Source organism: Harpia harpyja, chromosome 12, assembly GCF_026419915.1.
Source record: "Harpia harpyja isolate bHarHar1 chromosome 12, bHarHar1 primary haplotype, whole genome shotgun sequence".
Taxonomy (NCBI): domain Eukaryota; kingdom Metazoa; phylum Chordata; class Aves; order Accipitriformes; family Accipitridae; genus Harpia; species Harpia harpyja.
In genome coordinates this window covers 41,062,823-41,070,744 of record NC_068951.1, presented here as the reverse complement: position 1 = coordinate 41,070,744, position 7,922 = coordinate 41,062,823, and the positions used below count along the sequence as shown (strand labels likewise).

At 37.6% G+C, this 7,922-nt stretch overlaps 1 protein-coding gene across 1 annotated transcript in view; it reads right to left on the bottom strand.

Moving 5' to 3' along the window:
- Window positions 1-1,760: 1,760 nt before the first annotated feature.
- The window catches only part of BCHE (butyrylcholinesterase), a 45,957-nt gene continuing 39,795 nt past the window's right edge, over window positions 1,761-7,922 (bottom strand). Inside the window, exon 5 of the mRNA XM_052803890.1 lies at window positions 1,761-2,851. The gene's annotated coding sequence lies outside the window, so the exon portion shown is untranslated. The remainder of the gene's footprint in view (window positions 2,852-7,922) is intronic.

Sequence of the window (7,922 nt, the reverse complement as noted above, 5' to 3'; positions counted from 1 at the left end):
CTCCTTAGCTGTCTTCATCAGAAGGCAAAATATCAGCTAATCTCAAGGTAGGGACAGCAAGATCGCTGGATCTTATATTAATGAATAAGAAGGTTGAAATGAGAAAAAAACCCACAGTGATGAGTTTAGAGAGCTCTTGTTCAAATAAAGCTTCTTGCTTAAATAGCACAGGAAGAAAAGAAGAGCGGAAGGATATCTAAACATTTCAGTGATAAACAATATTTAAAGTCTGTGCCTCTCCCAGCAGTAATAGGAGAGGCAATCCTGTATGCTACAAAAGTGAAGTTGGCATCTCACTCTTTTATAAATCTTCCTGTGCTGAAGGTTACAGTCAACAAAGTATTGCAATTCTTGGGCATGTGTGACGTGCTATTACTTGTGCATTCATCTTAGTTATAAATACATGCTTAATTGTTTTGGAGTTTTTGTGTTTGTGTGTGTCAAAGCATAACCTGTACATTGACTTCTGCTGAAAGGGTCACTGACTTCTGTTGAAAACGTGGGGGCTGGCTCAGTTCCTAAATTAGGGTTCACTTTAAAGCCTGCAAACTTCAACTGAAAGGCTTTTATTGACTTCAATCACCTTTAGATGAGGTTTCTAGTGCAAAAAATTTAACCTATTTGCAGCAAAAAATCTTAGAGAATTAAATCAAAGGATGACTGAAAATCAAATCATAAAGTTTTCTTGAAATCTTGGCTTTTAATTGCTATTCAGAGCTAAAAGGGCAAACACGAAAGCTGGGATAAGATCTACTAGCCTGAAGATTTAATAGTTATAACCAACTTGGAGTGGTAGGAAAGGCAAAATGATATTTGTTAAGAAATGGACTGCAGCTGAATTCTGTGTATGGGAACACCTTAGTTGGCAACCACTATCAAAAATCACCTTGTCTTTTTTTTAATGATAAAGCAAAACAATATAGAGGAATTCTGCAGATTACTTAACGTTCCACAGCACTGAATAACAGTCTAGGCAACATGGAGAGGAAAAGCAAGAAACAGAAAGGAAAGGGGAAAAAATACACGAGTAACTGAAAACTACCTGTTTTTCTATGCAATTTTCTAGAGGGATACAAGAGGAAAATAGAGAGATTACTTAGTTATTAGTGAGAGATATTAATTAACGACAAAGGAAAATGACCTAAGTGTTTTGGTTACGTGAATTTGAATTGAAACTGGAGATTAAAAAGTATCACAATCAGGTGAACTGTGGATTCTGCTGTAGAAAAAAAATGTATGTGTTCATATTATGTAGCTTGCTGGATTTTAATAATCTAAATATTGACTGGGATAAGTATTACACACACACATAAAAAGAGAGGCTATTTGACTAGAGGAAATGGTACTTCTCTTTGAAGACTTTCTTGATTAATGAGTTTCTTCCCTTACTACTGCACATTTCAGGTTAGTCACAAATCCGGGTCTGAAGTTCAGCAGCTGTTTAATCTGGTTGTCGGCGATGTTGCTTCTCTGGTTGGAATACTTGATGAGACTGAGTTCCACCAAAGGAAGCAGCAAAAAGTTTTCCTTCATAATGCAGGTGGTAGTGAAGAAAAACTACATTGTCAGCAGTTCTGAGCACCTTTCTGGCTATGTTTGGCAAATCTGAGATCTACAATCAATCAATGAACTGAGCTTCTCCATATAGTATGGAATTATAGTGTGTCTCAGAAGAAGCTAAGATATCTGGCTAGGGGACTATAAAGTGAAGTCAAGCAGATAAGTCCTGATTCCCAAACAATGAATGAGAACTTCCATAATTCAAACAGAAATACCCTTGGAGCAGTACACGTATTTATTGCAATTCATTTCTTTACATTTTATTTTACAAATCCTCCATTACTTGCTTCAGTTACAGTGAAATGGCCTACTGTATTTCAAGATATTTCAAGCTGATCTTGTACTTCACTTTTCTATGTCAAGAAATATTCAGACAATTGAACAATCAGATTACTGAAAAGCTGTTAAGTGCTTTGTGATGCAAGGAAGTGTGAGCTATTTAAGAACTAATGTGAAAAATGGCAACTTATATGCTATCAGGTAGGTCTGAAAGGGAAAAAAGGAAGAATAAGTCAACATGATTAGACAGGACTGTATTCAATAAGCACACTTTTGTTTTGAAATTGTGAGAGAAGAATGCTATTTCTTAGGAGATTTTCTTTTGGATTGTAGAGGAAGATACTTCTACTCTGTAACATGTATTTTGCCCCTGCAATCCCCATAGTTTGTAAGAGTAATCTGATTGAAAACAATTGGATGCACAGAAATGAGAAATTTCTTTTTACACTGGAGAAGCTAAAATGAATCCCCTATATTAAAAATTGCAAAGATTATTTGTGCAAGAAAAGAGGTGTTCAATCAATCATTTTAAAAGCAGAAGCCAGGTCAAAAAGAAAAATGTTCCATTAATGATAACTATTTGGCAACTCTGCAGAGGTTTCTCTGGAACGAGAAGTTGTGAGTTCATTTGAGTGGACGCACCACAAAACCAATACTTTAAATGACTAGTAACTTTGGCCAAAGGACTAAGTGAGCATTTGCAACTAAGTGCCACATAATTGAATAAAACTTAGAATCATAGAGTCTGTGTTTTGCTGTGCTTTATCGATTGAGATTTCCCAAGCCCTCAGTACTGAACTAAAACTGCTCACTCTGAGGTTAAAAAGCTAGGCAAATATTAACGGATGAATTCCCATACCACCAATAGGCAAACTGAGATGCAGGAGGTTTAAAGGAGCGTGTCCTTCTTTTGCACAAACTTTGAAGAGACCCAGCTTGCACTTGGTTTCTTTCTTGCATGAAGCAGGAAGGAAGAACCACTGCCAACCATTCTGAGTTTGCATGCTTTTATCTGCAAGGTTTGCAAAATGGATAATTTAAGTGGGGGGAGAAAAAAAAGCAACCTCACTGTAAAACCACAGCACTGCACTGCACAAGGTGTATGTGAGTGAGCAGCTTCTAAACTGACCCATGGCATGTCCCAGTGGGAATAGTGGGTCTGGGTCAGCCAGGAGGAGGAGGAAGGACTCTGACATGAGCCCGCTCCTCTTTGCTCCCAGACCCCGGGTTGGCCCAATTGCCTGACCTGCCCAGAGGGAAACCGTCCACCACTGATCCCCAAAGGGCACCCAGCGGCACTGGTTTGTATCCCAAACTGGTGCGTGTTGAGTGTAAATCCCTTTTTCATGCGGCCCCACTTTCCCTTACAAGCAGATACTGCAGTGCTGCCTCAAACACAGTTATATAGCTGCCTTTAGTGCAGTGTCAGAGAATGCCTGGTAGAATAAGTGACTGGTTTTAATTCTTATAGGATATCCTGATCACAGTAAATGAATGAAATCTGGCTTTCGAACACCGAGGCTGTGTTCCAGCTGCCAAACTTTCACTTCCCAGTCTCAGAGATGACCCCCTCCCATAGCACCATCATTTCTGCACTGTACGAGTTAACAGCCTGAGGTTATCTTCCCCAAATTCTACCATTCTAAAACATATTTAGGTTGCACTGAAAGTCTACATCTGTCTTCGAAAGGACTAGGAAATTGGCAATGCAGAAAATTCAGTAATTCATGAGTCATGTGCTCATAAAGCGAGAAAAGCCTTATATCAGAAATACTTTTTTAATAATACATATCAAAACCATAGCAGAAACTGTGTTTTTAATAGAGACTCCAGGATGGAAATACAATCAATGTTTATTGACATTTGAAAAAAATCTAAGAGTTTATGGTAATTGACGATGGAGTGCCAAAGAATTTAGCAGAGATGAGTGCCCATTTCCATCAAAATCTAAGTCAATGACAAACTATTGAGACATTTTCATGAAGTCCAAGGATTGAAAGAAAAGTGTAATGATACTTTTAATTATAGCATTTTCTATCAATATATATATTTACAGAAGTAGATATACCCTACAGAAATATGGTAAGTATTTGTACGAAGAAAGGTGAAGAGGTTCAGAAAAAATGCACATTCTACAGAAAATAGGGAATATGGGCACTGTAATTAATGGATCAAATTGCCAAGGAATTGCAAAGAGGATCAGAGGGTAAAAAGATAATTAGCAGATCAAAGGGTAAGAAGCCAAGTGTTGAAATAAAGTGGTAGTAATACAGAGAGCTAAAGAGGAATTATTGACCAATAATTGTATTGCTTTAGGCAATGTATGCTTTGCTAGAACCGTTATTAACAAGGTTTTTAATGGACTAGTCTATTTTCATAAATGCGGGGTTATGAATGTCAAATGCCATGAATTCATTGTAGAGCCAGAGTGCACTACCAGTAACCTAGATTTTAGGAGTTTGTAACAGTAATACCAACGGGAAATAGAAGGAATTCAGGCTGCAGTGGCTGATTACATGGTCAAGGGAGCTTCCTTTGAATATAGATATAACACAGAGTGTGATTTTCAGAGATTTGGCATAAAGCTTGTTCTTATATCAACATAAATTGCGTAGTTTATTCTGGAGTGGGTGACATCCTGGGCTAAAGCCTCTGTGAATCCTCTCCATTGCTCTGAGTGAGTTTTAATCCCTCGGTTATTCAAAAGGGTTCAAAAGTCTGCCAACAGAAGACCATTTATTTTCATGCTACAGCACACCTGCCTCACCAGTAACGAGGCTAGATTGAATGAGTGAAAAGCTAATGGGGATCCAGGGGGTTCCAATTGTCCCCTGAAGTACTGTCTCACCAAAAAAGCGAGACCTCGGCCTAAGTGGAGATTTCAGTTTTCATCAGCCCCCTGGGCTACAGACATCGGGTCCTGCTATGGCCAACACCATGGAATGTGGTTAGCCAGAGGTTAACTAGGTGGAGAGAGCAGGTAAGACCTTGTTTGTGTTCTGTGTTTACTGACTTCAGCACAAAGCTTTGTAAGAAACCTCATGCATTACCACTGTTTGAGGTAGCTAAAGTCATTAATCTGGCATTTTTGTGCCCAGGGATAGGAAAGAAAATTCAATGAGATTTTCCTTATTGCTTTCTTTGCTCCAAAACGTTGTCAAATTGCATTGCTCAGACCCAATCCAGCTGTTTCTTGGAGTAAGAGTAGAGACCTGAAGGCTGAGTTTTGACTAAGATCCCTCTTTGCAGTTCTAGACCCACAGAGGATAGTCACAGGCTTGGGAGCTCCTGTAGTGGTTAGTTGTCAATACTCCTCTCTAGAAAGGAGTTCTTGGCTATACCGATCTTTGTATTTTTAGTAATACATCACTATCTGAGTGTGGATAAGGACAGGAACTGCTACAGTGGATCCTATTTATGGTACAATTAAAGTAATCTCTTGAGAGCCTTGATGAAGGAGCAGAGGACCCTCAAGTGAGCTGAAAGCACACTGCCAGTTTTGCCAGGGATTGGCAGAGGATAATTTTGGTTTCTGCTTCCATTTTTCAGAGTCCATCCATTAGTAAAATAATAGAAACATGTAAAACATAAAGTAAATGAATTGGTGGCATTTTAGTTAGCATCTAATGGATTTTCCTCTGCAAAGAGGAGTACATAAATACAGTTTGTCCACAGTTTTACTCTCCCATTTAGCTTGTCATTAAGAGAAGAAAAAAAAAAGTATGTTCTGAGGTGTGGAATTTTTTTCTTAAATAGTAAACATCTCCTAGATTACTAAGCGATAGGGAAGATTGAAAATGTCAGTCAAAGGAGCTCTTGTGCTTCTGCTGAAGGCAATGACAAAGCTTTAATTAACTGAAAGTTACCCAATGATCTAAAAGAGTGCTGAGGTCATTCCCAAAGACAGATGCAATATAAAAGTCTTGAATGGAGGCAACCATGTGTACATAAGTATATACTTGCAGTTTTGGTTTGTAATAATCATTCCTGGAACCAGAATTGTACCTGCAGTGAGAGCTACAAGATCAAGCTCTTTTAGAGAGCAGAGGTGGGGAAAACTCGAACTATCCAAATCACTGTAGCACTGAAAACAAAACATGAAATGGGATGAACATCTAGATAAAAAAAAAAAAAAGTTGAAAGATAACAAAGCAATATTTTTCTGCAATTCTAACTCCTAATTTAAAAAAAAGTTAAATATACTTGCTTTAACTCAGCAAAAATGAGGCAGGGTTAATGTTATTTAATGACTGATGTAACTTCAGCTAGCACTATCTATAAAATTTGTAGCTCTGTAATTACCGAGTGGGAAAAGTTTAATATTTCAGAAGTATCACTTTGGATGTGTAATTCCAGCTGGTTCTCACAGTCCTAAATAAGGTCCATGTGAATTACTTTCTAAACAATTGTTGATAAATGATCAGTCACATCTCTTGCTGCTTTTTCTGGGTTAATACCCTAATTGTCTCACACATGAGACAATAAAATAAGATTAATCTAAAACCTCAGTTGAAATGTATCTATTTTATAAGAAATGGTGCTGCATAGCCTGTAATAGGGAGAGGATGATGAGGTACCCTGAAGTGATTAGACATGCTGCAAGAGTGAATTTAATTTGGAAGATTGAGAGGTATGGAGATAACTGCTTTCTGCCTACACACTTTTACCACTGCTCAGTATAACTGAGGACTTATAAATACTTTATAAATTAAAGAAATTAACCACAGCACTCCCAAACCGTGAGAACCACCTACACCATTTGTACGTTGTTCTATTAATAGTGGCTAAAACATTAGCTCCTGCAACCATGGCATATATTAAAATGGAGCAGAATTGAAAAGATCAGAAGCTGGTGTTCTTTTCCAGGCAAATACGTGGATTTGGAGGGCCTAGATAATTTTCAGTTTTAAAAAAATGATAATTTCCTGGCTACCTCCAGATCCCTGACCAGAATGACAGTATTCTTAAAAAGTTGGTGATATATGTAATGACCAGATTCAGTAAATTCCAAAAGACAGACCCCCACAGCCTCTGTACATGTCCTCAAGCTACTGTGGTGCTATCAGGAAGGAAACTTTTTCATTGTTCACTTTTGTGTAACAGATCCTGTGCTGGAATTAAGCTTCATTTTTCCTCCCTAATTCTCCCCCAAATAATTGAAATAATTATGTGTCTAACCCCCCTTCACCCCCCCAGCCCAGCACTTCTGATTGCAACATGCCTAGAAGCCTTATTTAATCTCACCTGCAATCCAATTAAAAGCCTCTCAAAAATTCACACCTGCCCTAATTGTAGATTCACATCACTGCTTTGTAGTCATTAAGTCTATGAGTTAACGTTTTTATGAGTGCAACTAATCTAGTTTATCAACAAAATGCTGGAAGGTTTACGTGCTAAAACAAGATAATCAGTATTCATGCTTCAAGATTTCAGCAGGGGTCAGGAAGGAATTATCTTGTCTTATGAAGCATTTCAAAATGGCTAATTACGTTTGTTCATAAAATTTGGTCCTAAAACAATTGAAATCAGAGTAAAAGCTTTTGAACTTTTAACTGTGAATGACTAATTTGGCTGAGGTGTTGATTTATATCAGAAAGTCCTGTGATCATTTTATTCTTCAGTAAAGACCAAAAAGATACACTTTGAAAGCATACAAAACCAATAACATATAAGCCTCCATCTCCATGTTGCTTGCACAGGTTGGAAATATACTGTTGAGAGGCAATTGCTGATGAAACTATATTTCTATGTATCTATGTGTGCATGGATGCATATTCTCTAAGACACATGATTTTAAAGCAGTGGTCCTCTTGGCTCACAGAACCGGGTCAAGGTTGTTAAATATTAACCATGTGCACACAGTTTCCAAGTACCTCTTATAGATCCCAAATATACAGTATTCAAATAGTCTAAAATTTTCTATTTTGCTAGAGATTTTTTTTTAAAAAAGAAGTTTTTTCACCCTCATACTGCAGCAATCATCTAGCAATAGAAAACCCATCTAGAACCTTAGACAGATGAGGACAAATAAAAACAGAGCAATGAGAAAGAGAGAAATACTTGTAATTCAGCCAGGAACTTTT